The sequence below is a fragment of the Cricetulus griseus genome (genome assembly GCF_003668045.3).
Source record: "Cricetulus griseus strain 17A/GY chromosome 1 unlocalized genomic scaffold, alternate assembly CriGri-PICRH-1.0 chr1_0, whole genome shotgun sequence".
NCBI lineage: Eukaryota > Metazoa > Chordata > Mammalia > Rodentia > Cricetidae > Cricetulus > Cricetulus griseus.
In genome coordinates, this window is record NW_023276806.1 from 146,703,303 (window position 1) to 146,719,264 (window position 15,962).

General features: G+C 42.0%; 1 protein-coding gene and 1 pseudogene across 2 annotated transcripts in view; both read left to right on the forward strand.

Moving 5' to 3' along the window:
• Syt1 (synaptotagmin 1) overlaps window positions 1–15,962 on the forward strand; it is a 199,876-nt gene that overhangs the window by 154,094 nt on the left and 29,820 nt on the right. The gene's annotated exons all lie outside the window — the stretch shown is intronic.
• On the forward strand, window positions 13,340–15,791 carry LOC107979260 (annotated as a pseudogene).

Below are 15,962 nucleotides of genomic sequence, written 5' to 3' on the forward strand. Positions count from 1 at the left end.
CTACTATCCAGATTACAAACCGCAGGTGGCTCCACTCTATGGACAACACAGACTTTTTTTATGCCAAGATATATCCACACTCCTCCCATGGCTCACCCTAAAGTGATAAAAAGGATCTGATTTTCTCTGGTAACTTACACTCAGAGTGGAAATGTTTGTTCTTGTTTAACATAGCAAGAGTAGACACATAGTATATTCTTCTTTTCCTTCTTCTCTGGCCACATAACTACTTTATTGTGACCTCCTCCTCCTGTAAGCCCCTCCTCCTACAAACTATTATGTCACTGCCTCAGTCCGGGTCACACTGTCTTCTCACAGTCCTTACTTCCAGAACAGACTAGGTAGGGAACCTCTAATACTCTAATACGTGGAGAATATTCTTCTCAGCTGAAATCCTGTGAGCCTGGCCGAGGACACTTGGGTTCAAGGCAAATGTGTAGAAGGGCAGTTCAAGGTGAGCCTTTCTGAACAGGAGGTGGCAGTAGCAGCCAAGGATTGAGCATCCTTCCCTAGCCCTGCTGACAGGAGGTACTGGCCATCAACTGTCAGTCCTGGGCTTCAGTTTGCCATTCGAAAGCCAACATACCTGAGGTTGCCCATCCTCAAAAAGCAGCTGCAGAGAAACCCCAAGTTGCACAAATTGAAAGCTGAACAAGCAGATGAATGAGCTGTAATGCTGTTACCATGTCCTTCATGTAAGGGAAAGAATGAGCCCTCCAGAGCATCATCAGACAGAGCAACAGGAGGACTTGGGTTGACTAGAAAGAACAAGGACTCTAGAGCCAGGCCACATCCTCACTTACATTCATCAAGGGGACTCAGCTCAGCCCTCCTGTAGATTAGGGGATATTGCACCTTCTTCATAAACTCACCAATGCATACAAAGTTATCTGATTTCACCTGATGAATTTTACCCTGCCTCTCAAATTCAGTACACACACACACACACACACACACACACACACACACACACACACACACACACACACATTTTGCTCTCCTTTATAAGGCCAGAAGCAGTCAAAGCATGGATCTATTATTCCTTTGATAATTATAATTTCCCAGAGAGTTAAGGCACACAAATTACTTTGTAATAGCTTTAAATTTTTTGCTTCATCTTTAGTCTACAATTATTCACTTACCCATGCTGCTGTCATCTGTTCTCTTGATTTATGAAACCTCTGTTCTCTGAGCTCATTTCTTACCTCAGCCTCCTTTAAAACTTATAGAATGTGGCTGCAAGGTCAAATTTCTCATCATTACAGCATCACACTCTCAGGTGTAATCATTACAGTCTTAATAAGGTGGGCAGTTAGTTCCACAATAGTCTGTTTCATCCACTAGATAATTGCCCAGCCTTTACTGTATAACCCCCATCTTATACCTTTGCTCTGAGTCCAGAGTTGCTATGTTCAAACATCTATTGATTTGGCACATGTATTAATTAAGAACTTATTTCTTGCCAAGTATGTGATAGATCAACTGCCATGCATGAAAAAGGAAACTATAATTAATCTTTACCAGTTTCACTTGTAGTAAAAACAATGTAACCAGAAAGTTTCCTGGTAACCACTGGACAGTTACCACAAGCTTTTCAAAAGTTATGAAGAATAGAATATAGCTCAGTGGTAGAGGGCTTGTGCAGGAGATATGAGGACCTGGGTTCTATGCTTAGTACTGAAAAAAAAGTCTGAAATTTATCTATTTATTCCAGAATCAGTTTGGTATCAAGGTAGATTTATGAGGCATGCAACTATACAAAAATATTTATGTTCTTAATAAAACAACGGGAGATAACTTTGTTGTGATCTACTTTTAACCCAGAGTGGATTTAATCCACAATAAAATTTGTCATACCCAAATTCTTATGCCTGAATGGAAAAAAGGTATAGAAATTTCCAGAACATCCTTATCAGAGTGGGATATCAAATAGGAGCATAAACTAAAAAGAAGCCTAGGCTCCATTTTATTATTTATTTTGCTGCCTTGATCATTTTTCTGTACTCATTTGGCTTGAAGGGATAGACATTCCCTGTTGATTATCTTGACTTGGCCCTGGTTTTCTGCTACACATTTTCATTCCTAATATGGTAGCAAGAGAGGGTTTTGTCTGAATTCCAGCGAGTTTCTCTGGGCTTGTGGAATGTGGGGAGGAAAGAATCCTACAGAGATAAAAACATGAGCATTTACATTGATAAAGAAAACCAAAAGGAGGACAGTTCCCTTAAAGCTTCCTTCTGGTTCCTTACTCTGGACACCTCCACAAACTAATATCTCACGTGGGGCCATGGGAGGAATTAACACTGTTCTTTTATTTTTATTGCCTATAATGTTATAAACTCTGGAAACATTGTGAGTGTTCTGCAGAAGGAATTCTAACCAAATGAAGTGCTCATCATCATCAAAGTTGAAATGCTCAAAGTGTCCTCGCACCCCGTGCTGCTAATTAGCCACATAACGAAGAAATCTCAGAGAATAAGTCCCCCACCCCTGAAAGGGAGTAATAGATCATGCTGTCTCCTGACAGCCTACAAATTACACTGTTTGTCTTCATTCTGGAGCTGTGTGAGCCAGTGCTAAAGAAATGACTCTGTGGCCTGTCCAGGTATTGACTGTTTTACAGTTCAATACAGGTTTGTTTTTTTTTTTTTCTCAAGGTCATAAATTAGTGCAAACAAATACTCACTTGATAAAAATTCTTTAAGCAATGCATTCCAGATGAAGAACTCTCTGTTAGCAATGGGTTATTTACCCCTAGCTTTATTTACTGAGGGCTTCCACGCTTTCATAGGCCACATTTGTAACGTCATTCATATTCATTTGATGGGTTACTTTTCTAGAATTAAGAATTACAGGACTGGGAAACAGATCGATGATAGAAAATTTGCCTAACTCTTTGAGGGGCTAGATTCAATGTCCAGCACAGACACTTAGTTCTTAGCATGATACAAACTAGTGTCATGTGGAAAGGGTGGCTTAATTGAGGAAATGCCTCCATCAGATTGGCCTGAGGGACTTGGCTATCTTAGTGGCATTTTCTTGATTGCTGATTGGTATGTGCCTTAGGGTTTCGATTGCTGTGAAGAGACACCATGACCTTGGCAACTTTATTTTTATTTTTTGGTTATTTGAGACAGGGTTTCTCTGTGTAACACCTTTGGCTGTCCTGGAACTCACTTTGTAGACCAGGCTGGCCTTGAACTCAGAGATCTTCCTGCCTTTGCCTCCTGAGTGCCAGAATTAAAGGTATATGCCACCACTGCCTGGCTAACAGGTCAACTCTTATAAAGGAAAATATTTAATTAGGGTGGCAGCTTAAACAGTTCAGAGGTTTAGTCCATTTCCATCGTGGCAGAAAGCAAGGCAGCATGCAGGCAGACATGTTGCTGGCGAAGAAGCTGAGAGTTCTTTCATCTTGATTCACAGGAAACAGGCAGTGGTCTGAGAAACTGGATGAGCATGTATGAGACCTCAAAGCCCACCTCCACAGTGACATACTTCCTCCAAGGCCACACCCACTCCAACAAAACCACACCTCCTCATAGTACCTCTCCCTTTGGGGGCCATCTTCTTTCAAACCACCACAGTGTGGGAAGGCCCAGCCCAGTGTGAACCATATCATCCCCAGGCAGGTGGGCCTGAGCTGAATAAGAAAGACGAGCCTGGGAACAAGACAGTAAGCAGCATTCTCCATGGTCTCTGCTCCAGTTCCTGCCTCCAGGTTCCTGTCTTTAGTTTCTGCCCTGACTTCCCACAGTGTTGAGCCATTACCCAAGATAAAATAATAACCCTTCTCCTCCCCAACTTGTTTGGTCATGGTGTTTTATTACAGCACCAGATGAGCAAACTAAGACAATATATGGAGCTATGACCCCCACACTGATAGTATCAGCATTTGAGACTATGTCTATCTAGGTTACTGCAGCTAATATCAGAAACATTTTTTTAATGAAAAACCATCTAGAAGTCATAGAAATTCAACATTCTACTTTAAATTGATGTGAAAGTGTGTTTTTATGATGTTCTAGGTGTTTTCCTTTCCTGGACAACTAATTTCCTAAGAAGCCATTAAGTGAGCTGAGCAGTGGTGGCACATGCCTTTAATCCTAGCACTTTTGAGGCAGAGGCAGGCAGATCTCTGTGAGTTTCAGGCAAGCCTGGTCTACAGAGTGAGTTCCAGAACAGCCAGAGCTGCACAGAGAAACCCTGTCTTGAAAAAGAAAAAAGAAAAGCTGTTAAGGATTTTTTCCACCACCCTCAGCGTGGACTCTTACATCACAGAGCTTTGTGGCAGCAGTATAAAAAAGAAAACGAGGGAGAAGGGTGAGCCTATGCCCTTCACTGAGAGTCCTGAAGGTCCCATTAATATATTCACTTACATCTCTGGGTCAGACTCTGAATAATCTTGATCAGGAGCAAGGAAAAATGTGGAGAGGGTCTTTTTTTATTCTCCATGGACAAGATGCTCAGCTAAAAGCTGGGTACTAAAGCTGAAGGCAAACTGTGTCCTGGAGCATGGAATACAATGTCACCAGCTTAGCCTCCCAGATATATTCATGTCTATTTAAATTAGAAGTGACTTTTTTTTTGTTATACAAACACATCCACACACTTGCTGTGGAAAATCTGAAAATGCAAATAATTAGAATAAGCACGGTTAATTTTGGGGATGTATTTCCAGAATGATGTTCATGTCCATTTATATCTGGAGCCTGTAGTATTTTAGCCACACACTACTGAGAATATCTTTCTGCCTCAAACACATTTTTTGGCACTGGCTTGGACTGTTTTAGATTGTTTTATATGATCATTCTATAATTTCTTTAGATGGTACCCTGCTGTTGGACACTTTTTCTGTATTATAAATCACAACTGGGTTTTAACATCTTTTCCACTAAAACTTTGGTCAGTTCCTCAGTTACCTTCCTTAGAAAGTAGTTCTCTGATCCAGGAAGTGGGGGGAGGGGAGGGTTGGAGAGGTTTGGTTTGGTTTGTGGGAGGGCCTCCTTGTATAACTCAGGCTGGCCTGGAACTCACAATGTAACTCAGGCCAGACTCAAACAGAGCTTCCTAATACCTCAGCTTCCCCAGTGCTGGGACTTCAGATGTGCAGTCACCACACCTAACTAGTATGCTAAGGCTTTGAGGTGCCACATTCGCCCTGTGGAAGGTAGCAATTTGTTTTGCTGCTCTCCCATATGAGTCTACCACTCTGCCCTTTGAGCAGCAATGAGAGTTGTAGAACTTTGAAAATCTTTGTCAATTTGATAGACCAGTGAGTGAATCCCATTTTCTGTGTGTCTTTGATCACTGCTGAAGTGGAGCATCGCTCCGCACCTGTACATTTAGCCTCCTTTATTATTGTAAAAAGATGTAATGGGAGAAAATGGGTCTATGGGCTCAAACTTAAGACTGAGAGGGACAAATTTCTGGTTCTCGAGATAAGCTGTGGCTGTGAACATGTGAATGGCAGCATAAAAGGAGAGTCATCCCTTCCTTTCAACAAGGCAGTCAAGAAATGTGTGCCACCTGACCACTTCATAAAAGGCAACTCAACATTTTACTCCATTGTTTAAGCTGCCACCACAATCTTGGCTCATGCTGTTGATTTTGAAGGACACTGGTTGGGCATGATTTATGGAGGTTCTCTCAGCACAGTTAACTCCCATGAGTCAACTGTCAAATTCTCACCTCATCAGAGCAGCAAATAAAACTATTCCAAGAGGCTCAACTTTAATTCACTCAATGAGTAACCCACCATCTCCGTCTGTTCAACTGCTTTCATGCCTAATGGGATGTTTCCCCTCCAAATGTATAAGAGCTGAAAACAACCCTGTGCGTTTAACTATCTGCTGGTATGTCATGTTTCACTACATTTGAAACCAAGGTGACGTACATTAAGTAGCCAGATCACAACATGCCAGTCAAGCAGCTGCTTGTATCGTCTCCTAACATTTGCTAGGTAGAGAATTTCAAGTGCTCGTGCTTTCTGTAAATGAGACTGATATACTTTCCTATTTCTGTGTTACATAAATTGCTCCACAGTAGTTAATTCTTCACGGCTTTTAAATTATTTTCTCATACCTGAGAGCTAAGCAGTAAATCAAGATGTAATCTAGGGGATAGTTTGAATACTATAGGATAATTCCCAATTAGACTGTAAGGGCAAAAATACAGGTAATTGCAGACAGCCCTGAACACACACACACACAAAACTAAGAAAAGCAAAATAAACATCTTCTACTTGAAAATACAAAAATTAAATTTTGAACCACATTACTCTTTTTTTTTCTGTAAAACAAATAAATCCTTTCCATACATGTAAAGAAGACAAATGTGCATTTTTGTTTATGATGTGAGCTAGGATGTTTACAGTGACTCATAATACACCCCACTGAAAATCTAGGAGGGAAGAACACATGGTCTGTGTGATGTCTCTGGCGTCTGCCCCGCCTCCAGATGACCTGCTGGAATCTATTTTACTTCTTTCTGGGAGAAGCTACTTAGAGTCAAACACCATTAAATCAAAATGCAAAGGAAGGGGAAAATGAATGTGGTTAATTGCATTTGGAGCCACAGTTGGTACCAATTGTTGTGGTAGAAGAATGCCTGAGCATACCAGGAAGGCAAGTAATTGGAGAAGCTGGAAAACGGGTGTGGGTGTGTGTAAGGAAGTGACAGCAGATGGAGACTGGGGGGGGGGGTGTGGCTGTGTGGGTGTTGGGTGTGTGGATGTGGCTGTGTGGCTGTTGGGTGTGTGGATGTTGGGTGTGTGGCTGTGTGTGTTGAAAAGATAGGGATGCACATAGATCCTTATTTGTCGCGATGCTGGAAGTTGAAACTTTATCTTGAAGTCCAGATCTTCCAGCAAAGTTGCAGCAGCTGCTTGGGAATGTCTGATTGTAGCAATTGCACCTCCTCCTTGTGCAGGTGGAAGCCCCACACCTGTAAAACCTAAACCCATATGCCTATCAGCAGATCTTCAGGGTAACAGTAGGAATGCTGCGATAAGGGCAGGTGGAATCTGAGCTGTCCGTGAAAGGAATGCAAGAGATAAGTGGAAAAATAGGGCCGAGAGGCAGCAAGTAGAAAGCCATGACTTTTTTTTCTTAGTAGGACCAGAAAGAAGGCAGGGAGCCCCGAGGATTTCGAGAATCACAGCAGCCATCTGAGAGGAGGCTGGCTGTGCCATCCCACAGGCATAAACTTCAGGATCTTCAAACTTAAGTACATTAGGGCGCAGAGACACATTCCCCTAATGAGGACATAGTGGTGGGCCACAGTGGCAAGCATTGGGGCTCTTGAATGGCCATGGGGCCATATTTTTCTCAGGTTCTTATTTAGGGCACCTGTATCTAAAGGAGTAGAATGGCTGCCCCCTTGATTAATTTTCCACTTTGTTTTTGTACTTATGTAGAATTATTCACTTTTTTATTTTAAGTTTATGTTTACCTTTTTGTTGTTGTTTTGTTTTTGAGACAGGGTTTCGCTGTGTGGGCCTAGCTGTCCTGGAACTCACTCTATAGACCAGACTGGCCTCAAACTCACAGAAATCAGCTTGCTTCTGCCTCCCAAGTGCTGGGAATTAGGAACATGTGCCGCCACCACCTGGCTCATTTTTGCATTCTAACAGTAGTATGTGTTCTTTTAAAGAAGGGACAGAAAGGCCAAGTGTTTGCACACCCACAGTCAGCCTTTTCATCAGAGATAATTACTGTTGAGCTGTCTCATATATGTCCTTTAAGAAATCATATGTGTAATACATACATGTATATATATATACTATATGTATACTAAAAATATACTATATGTATGTGTATATATGTATATATGTATGTATTACATATAATACCTATAAGCATTATACTATTTTCTTTCGTGACTCTGTGCTCTAGTGATGACACTATGATGTTGATGTAAGAGTCACCAAATAAGGCCAGTGTGGCTGGAAGGACCTTTGAAGAACTGTTGCAAAATAAACTAACAGGACAAGGGAAAAATAAAACAACAATTGTCCACGTCAGAGAAGAGGATGCTGGACAGTAGGGAACACACGCACTTTCCTAAGCAAAGGCCCCACCCAGACATTCCTTGTTATTTCACCTCTGCCTGTTGAATGACTACATTTACATAGTTGCCTACTACCCCCTGCGTGAGTTCACAGGAGTGATTTTAGTCAGCCACTTTATGCATGAGAACTAATTACAAAATGTCCCGTAAGTGGAAATGATAAGTAAGAGGGAATGTGGCTTCCCAGCATTGCCAAACCTCTCTACCAAAAATGCTGTTTCAATATAATCACTGGAAGAGAAACTTTTATTTCAGGATTTCCTGGTAGGAAGTGCTGAGCTATGCTGCCACAGACCCAGCCTTACCGGCTTGCGTCTGTGTCTAACCATTTGTATCCAGAATTGCAGTCACATGGACACACTCAGCTTTCTCTGTGCTTTTTTTTTTTTTTTTAAGATTTTGTTTATTATTTATACAGTCTTCTGTCTGCATGCCAGCAGAGGGTACATATCTCATTCAAGGTGGTTGTGAGCCACCATGTGGTTGCCAGGAATTGAACTCAGGGCCTCTGGAAGAGCAGTCAGTGCTCTTATCTGCTAAGCCAACTCTCTAGCCCCTCTCTGCTCTTCTGAGTGAGCAGTTTGCATTAGTAACGCAGCTGAACTGTGGCATAGCATAGGCCCATCCACACCCACCCACGCCCATCAACACTGAGCCCACCCATGCCCATGCACACTGACACCATCCAAATCTTTTAATAAAAACCTAAGCATGGGAAGGAATTACTAGATTCGTTATTTTCTTACTAAAAGGATGGATAAACTAGAACTAGCCAGGTCGATATTTCAGACCACAACTGTGGGAAATTTCTTTCTGTTTTTAAAGAAAAGGAACCCAGGACTCAAATTCTATTACATATGTTGGTGATCAAGAGAGCAGATACAAAGAATGTGCTTTTGAAATGATGAGAGCTTCAAAGAAATATAAAAAGAATAGCTTATTTGGTGGTGCATTGGGAAAATCCATATTTGAAATCCTGGGCAGTCATAAACAGGAAAAAAATACATGACTCCTGATATGTAAATATGTGCTTGAGTCCCCTGTGATATCCAACTGATTTAGTTGGGATTTTACTGCTGTAAAGAGACACCATGACCATAGCAACTCTTATAATCATACCAGGAAGCATAGTGACATTCAGGCAGATATGTCTGAGAAGGAGAAGGAGCTTAGAGTGTGCAGTGATGGGTGAATCCATAGGCAGAAGGAAGAGAAAGCCAGCCACTAGGCCTGGCTGAAGCTCCTGAAACCTCAAAGCCCACCCTCAGTGACATATGTCCTCCAACAAGGCCACACCTACTCCAACAAGATGAAACATCCCAATAGTGACACTCCCTATGGGCCTATGGGGGCCATTTTTATTCACACCACCACACCAACATATATATTTACATACAGTATATTATTTTAATATATCATTTAATTAATATAATATATTAAATTATTGATTATTTAATATTTTTATATATATATTAAAAGTATAGCAGAAACTTTTAGTGCTCCAAAGGTAGAGGCAGGTAGATCTCTCTGATGACAAAGCCAGCCCAATTTACATAGGGAATTCTAGGATATCCAGGGCTACATAGTGAGAGCCTATCAGAAAAAAAAAAAAAAAAAAAGTCTCTTGGACATTTAGAGTTGCATAAAAGCAGTAGAATAGTGAGCCTTTTCACTCAACCTTCCTTGCTTCTGTAATTTGTAATTAAACGTGCATCTTCCTCCTAATCATGTGCTCTTAAACTTTAATCAAAGCATAGGTGTTTGAGAGTCTGAACTTTTGTTTGCTGATTGATTGCTTTTCTTCTTCCAATGACATGGGGTAGATTTGTAAAAGAAATTTAAAGGGAATGTGGATGGTGAGCTAATAATATGCCCTGTTGCTCCTTCTTCCACCTAGACCTTCCCTCTTGGAGCCTTCCCCATTCCAATGAAGGCATACGTCCCAGTGGCCAGCCCCCCTTTGTTCCTAACCTGTCCTTCCTTCCATCCTCCACACCACTGTCAATGGCATTTGCCTTATACAAAAGCCTCATTAGGAATGTCCTGTTTAAAATCTTTAATTGGTTTTAATTAGCTCCATGCTGCCTTTATGATGAAATTCAACTTATTTGGGATGCTGTTGTGCCCAAATTCTGAAGCCCAAAATCACCAAGAGTCTCATTTCGATGCAAAAGCAATGAGTCTTTTATTGCAGTTGCTTAATGAGCTAACCCCATTAGCTCGGGCCTTTCATCTATCCACCACCTCAGATGGTTGGGGAAAGACCCCAAGAAACCACAGGACAGAGATCTTATAGGGCAGCGTGAGGGGAGTGTCTAGGGGTACACACAGTCTCAGTATTGGTGTGCCTCCAAGCATGGACGCCCTGCCTTGTGTTGATTGGTCAACTGGTTGTTATGGCCCATAGGCCCTCCCAGGGCAGTTGCTATGCTCTGCATGTCATTGCCATGTGCTTGTCCGTAAAGCACACCCAGAGCCGTAAAGCATAGCACCACCAGCTAACTTCTGATTGGTTCCTTGCCACGAGGCGGGCATCTGACCTCCTAGTGACCAAGGCAAGGTCAAAAGAGCACGTGTTAAACTGTCATGGCTGCCAAAATGGGGAGCTGGTCCCTTCAATGCTCTATGGTCCCTTCCTGGCAAAGCCAGGCTCTCCCAGTGGTACCACTTAACTCTTGAACCTTCTACTCAGGCTGTCATAACATGACAACATGGCACACATAGAAGCTCGCCCCATCTTCCCACATGCCCTTGATGGGATGTGGAGGACATGAATCTATCCTCTAGAGTGTTTCCCAGGCCTCTTATCCTAGGGTTTCATTCAAATGAATCCAATTCTACTTTTGCAGACTGGACAGGGCCTGAGGTTCCCCATTCCAAACAATGCCCTAGGTGATTCTGGAAACACACACTGATAACAAGGTTCAGACATTATTATCACACATTCCTCTAAAGAAACTTCAAATGAAGCAAATTATACAAAGCCTGAAGGACCATCAGATGTGGTGTTCAAGCTGTCTACTAGATTGAAAAATTACTAAGTCTTTAGCACTATGATCCTGGCAGGGGGGTGGTATTGTCATTGTCAATATCGCCCATGGAACTTAGTGGATAGATAAAGAGGAGCAGTCTGAATTTTTATTCTTTTCACCTATCTGGAAATCTGCAGCCTGGTTCAAAAACCCAGACCTGTTAGTACCACCAGTTTTCTTGTGCCCTGGAAGATGGCTTCACCACCCCTCACTGCCTAACTTGGCCCTGCTTGTTTATAAAATGCTTGCCTTGTACAAAGAGCAAGGAGCCAGCAGAAGGTTTGGACAAAAAGTTCTCCCTTTAAGATGTGGGTTGGTCTGAGTAGAGAGAAAATCAGTGGAAACCAATCTCTGCCCAAGGCTTCCACCATGTCATCAACAGGATAATAATGACCAGCAGTAGCTGTCCCAACTGGGATGCCCATGGCCCTGAAACTTGATCAGAGCCTAGTAGATGACATTTATGGAGTAGCGCATCTCAGGGATGAAGACATGTTAGAGTCAACAGGAAGTGATCATCATAAAATATGATGTCTCTGCTGAGACAAGACAAGGGTCAGTGGTTTTTCAGAGTTCCTCAGGGGAGTATAATGAAAGACAAGAGCAGATAACCACATAGAAGTGTCCACGTCACCAAACGCCCGAGGCCCCCCACAGCTGCCTCAAAAGCACTGGCCATTGGCCTCTGATTTTATTCATTTTGAATAAATAAAACCAACAGCAAATTCTGCCCTAATCCCTGCAATGTACACTAACAATTTCAGATTTTCAGTGCAGGGAATCTAACTCAGAACATTACACTCCTAATCATTCTTTAAGAATTTCTTTCTAGACAGGTGGTGGTGATGCAGGCCTTTAATCCCAGCATTTGGGAGGCAGAGGCAGACAGATCTCAGTGAGTTTGAGGCCAGTCAGGTCTACAAAGGGGGTTCCAGGACAGCCAGGACTGTTACACAGAGAAACCCTGTCCCAAAAATCGAGAGAGGGGGTGGGATGGGGAGGGGGAGAGAGAGAGAGAGAGAGAGAGAGAGAGAGAGAGAGAGAGAGAGAGAGAGAGAGAGAGATTATTTCTTATTTCTACACTGGACCCCTCACCTCACAGAGTTTATGTTAGGAAACTGGGAAGTTGAGGAAGTAAGGTATAGTAAAATGGACGTCTGTCTGAATTAGCCAAGAAGAGACAGCTCCAAAGATGCTTAACTGGTTTTCGGGTTTTCTGTAAGTCCCATTAACCCAGCTTGCTTTCTGCCTCCTCCCACCTGTACCCTGTCCTTATGAGTCCACCAGGGATGTGGCAAGCCCACATCACCAGAAGTAGGGCAGATATGATCACACTGGCTACAGGAGCTGAATGTCTGATACAGGCCTGCCAGATAATGAGACTCAATTGCATACACAAGCAGACCTCTGCAGCATCAGCTGTCATGCTACCAAATGTGGAAGGTGCTGTGCTGCCTACATGCGGGGACTCATAACTTGCAGCTGATGCTGACTCAGAGTGGCTTGGGTTTTTCACATGAAATAGCTTGTGCATACAATAATCAGCATATAATCAGTACCCAGCTACCCAACTCGGCCAAAGATGACATAAAGAACACACCAACATCTCCTGCACAGCTATTTCCCTCTCCTATTTTATCATCAGGGGTGGCTATTACTGTAACGTGGCACCTGTAATTCTCCAGCCCCTTCTCACATTTTGGTCATTACTCCCATGCATGTTTTATTGCATACACACACTAACTTTTGGTTTTTACATATATATATATATATATATATATATATATATATAATATATATATATGGCACTACTACACCCTTGTATCTTGAGGGATTTTTTTTCAAACTTTATTAATAACATCATATGCTAAATCTGCAATTAAACTCTCCAAGCTATGGTCTAGAGTTATAACTTTGTTAATTTTAATTTTATTGCCATTTAGCATGGATAGATACATTGTTCTGAGGATGGTACCTAGGTTATTTCCAATTTATGCTGTCATAGAAAATGTAGTAAAGGTGGTGCTCTTCCCCCTACCGCGCTCTTCTTCCCTAGTCCCTGCCCTCCCTTCCCCTTTTACTTCTCGGTCTTGGGGTTCTGCAGCCTTGGGAGTGGAGGTGGGGGAGAAAGCATTCAGGGCAGTCAGGTGCTGGCCGGAAGCAGCAGCCACAGCCCAGAGCATTGAGGGAGCCGGCAGGGGACTGGCCCCTACACTGCCCCTCCAAGTAGCCGGCTGCGAGGTAACTTGAACTACCAAGTACTGCAGCCATGGAGTCCATGCTTAATAAATCGAAGAGTACTGTTACAAAAGTAACAGCTGATGTCACTAGTGCTGTATGGGAAGTCCTGTCACTAGAGAATTTGATGTTAGTTGACACATTGCCAGTGGTGGCAATGGGCTGGCATGGAAGATTTTTAATGGCACAAAGAAGTCAACTAAATAGGAAGTGGCTGTTTTTGTTTTTGATAAAAAGCTGATTGACAAATATCAAAAATTCGAAAAGGATCAAATCATCGATTCTTTAAAACAAGGAGTCCAACAGCTCACCTGGCTATGCCACCCTCGACTTCTTACTGTCCAGCATCCTTTAGAAGAGTCAAGGGATTGCTTGGCATTTTGTACAGAACCAGTTTTTGCAAGTTTAGCCAATGTTCTTGGTAACTGGGAAAATCTACCCTCTTCAATATCTCCAGACATTAAGGATTATAAACTTTATGATGTAGAAACTAAGTTTGGTTTGCTTCAGGTTTCTGAAGGATTGCCATTTTTGCATAGCAGTGTGAAAATGGTTCATGGAAATATTACTCCTGAAAATATAATTTTGAATAAAAGTGGAGCCTGGAAAATAATGGGTTTTGATATTTGTGTGTCATCAAACAATCCTTCTGAACAAGAGCCTAAGTTTCCTTGTAAACAGTGGGACCCAAACTTGCCATCATTGTGTCTTCCAAATCTTGAATACCTGGCTCCTGAATACATCTTCTCTGTGAGCTGTGAAACAGCCAGTGATATGTATTCTTTAGGAACTGTTATATATGCTGTCTTTAATAAATGGAAACCTATATTTGAAGTCAACAAACAGGATATTTACAAGAGTTTCAGTAGACAGTTGGATCAGCTGAGTCGTTTAGGATCTAGTTCACTTACATTTGTGAACATGTGAAACTGTTGCTGAATGTAACTCCAACTGTAAGGCCTGATGCAGACCAAATGACAATTCCCTTCTTTGATGATGTTGTTGGTTGCAGTCACACTTCAATATTTTGATACCTTATTCCAAAGAGATAATCTTCAGAAATCACAGATCTTCGAAGGATTGCCAAAGGTTCTACCAAAGCTGCCTAAGCATGTCATCGTGCAGAGAATTTTGCCTTGTTTGACTTCAGAATTTGTAAACCCTGATACTGTACCTTTTGTTCTGCCTAATGTTTTACTGATTGCTGAGGAATGCACCAAAGAAGAGTATGTCAAATTAATTCTGCCTGAACTTGGTCCTGTGTTTAAACAGCAGGCGCCAATCCAGATTTTGTTAATTTTCCTACAAAAAGTGAATTTGCTCCTAACCCCTCCTGATGAGATAAAGAACAGTGTGCTACCCATGGTCTACAGAGCCTTGGAGGCTCCTTCCATTCAGATCCAGGAGCTCTGTCTAAACATCATCCCAACTTTTGCAGATCTTGTAGACTATCCATCCATGAAAAATGCTTTGATTCCAATAATTAAAAATGCCTGTTTACAAACATCTTCCTTTGCTGTTCATGTGAATTCATTAGTCTATTCAGGAAAGATTTTGGAGTACTTGGATAAATGGTTGGTACTTGATGATATCCTACCCTTCTTACAACAGATTCCCTCCAAGGAGCCTACAGACCTCATGGGAATTTTAGGTATTTATAAATGTACTTTTACTCACAAGAAACTGGGAATACCCAAGGAGCAGCTGGCTGGAAAGGTACTGCCCCATCTCATTTCCTTGAGTATTGAAAACAATCTTAATCTCAATAGTTCTTTCATTGCCGTCATAAAGGGGATGCTGAGCAGACTGGAGTCGGAACACAGGACTAAGCTGGAGCAGCTTCACATGATGCAGAAGCAACGGAGGTCTTTGGACATAGGAAATCAAATGAACATTCCCGAGGAGACAAACGTTGCACATGCTGGAAGTCAGATTGACGAGGTCTTTAACAACATTGGAGCAGACCTTCTAACTGGTGGTGAATCAGAAAATAAAGACGATGGGCTGCAGAATAAACAGAAAAGAGCATCACTTACACTTGAAGAAAAACAGAAATTAGTAAAAGAACAGGAGCAGGCACAGAAGCTGAAAAGCCAGCAGCCTCTCAAGCCCCAGGCCCACACTCCCATTGCGCCCATTAAACAGACTAAGGACTTGACAGACATGTTAATGGACAACATGACCTCATTGAGCAGCCTTTCTGTTAGCACTTCCAAGCTTTCTGCTTCAAGTACCTTCACGTCTGGTCCTTCCACGGGCCTCGGCATGGTGTTCTCTACACCAATTGATAATACAAAGAGAAATTTGACAAATGTCCTAAATGCCAACATGGGCTTTCAGACTTCAGGGTTCAACATGCCAGTCAATCCAACCCAAAACTTCAGTGGTACGAGCACAACTGGAGTGACTTGTACAGAAAACAGACAAAGCACCCAGATACGGCTTTCTTGACTACTGCCTTAAGAGTTTGAATCCAAACTTCTGAAGTTGCAGCATATATGAATTACATTTTCAAAAGGAGATTTGTAAAACAAAAAAATAACTATTTTTAATGAGTAAACTTTTAAAATTTCTGCCATATTGTTTCAAGTGTAATAAACTAAAAATGAGTGAGCCATTGGA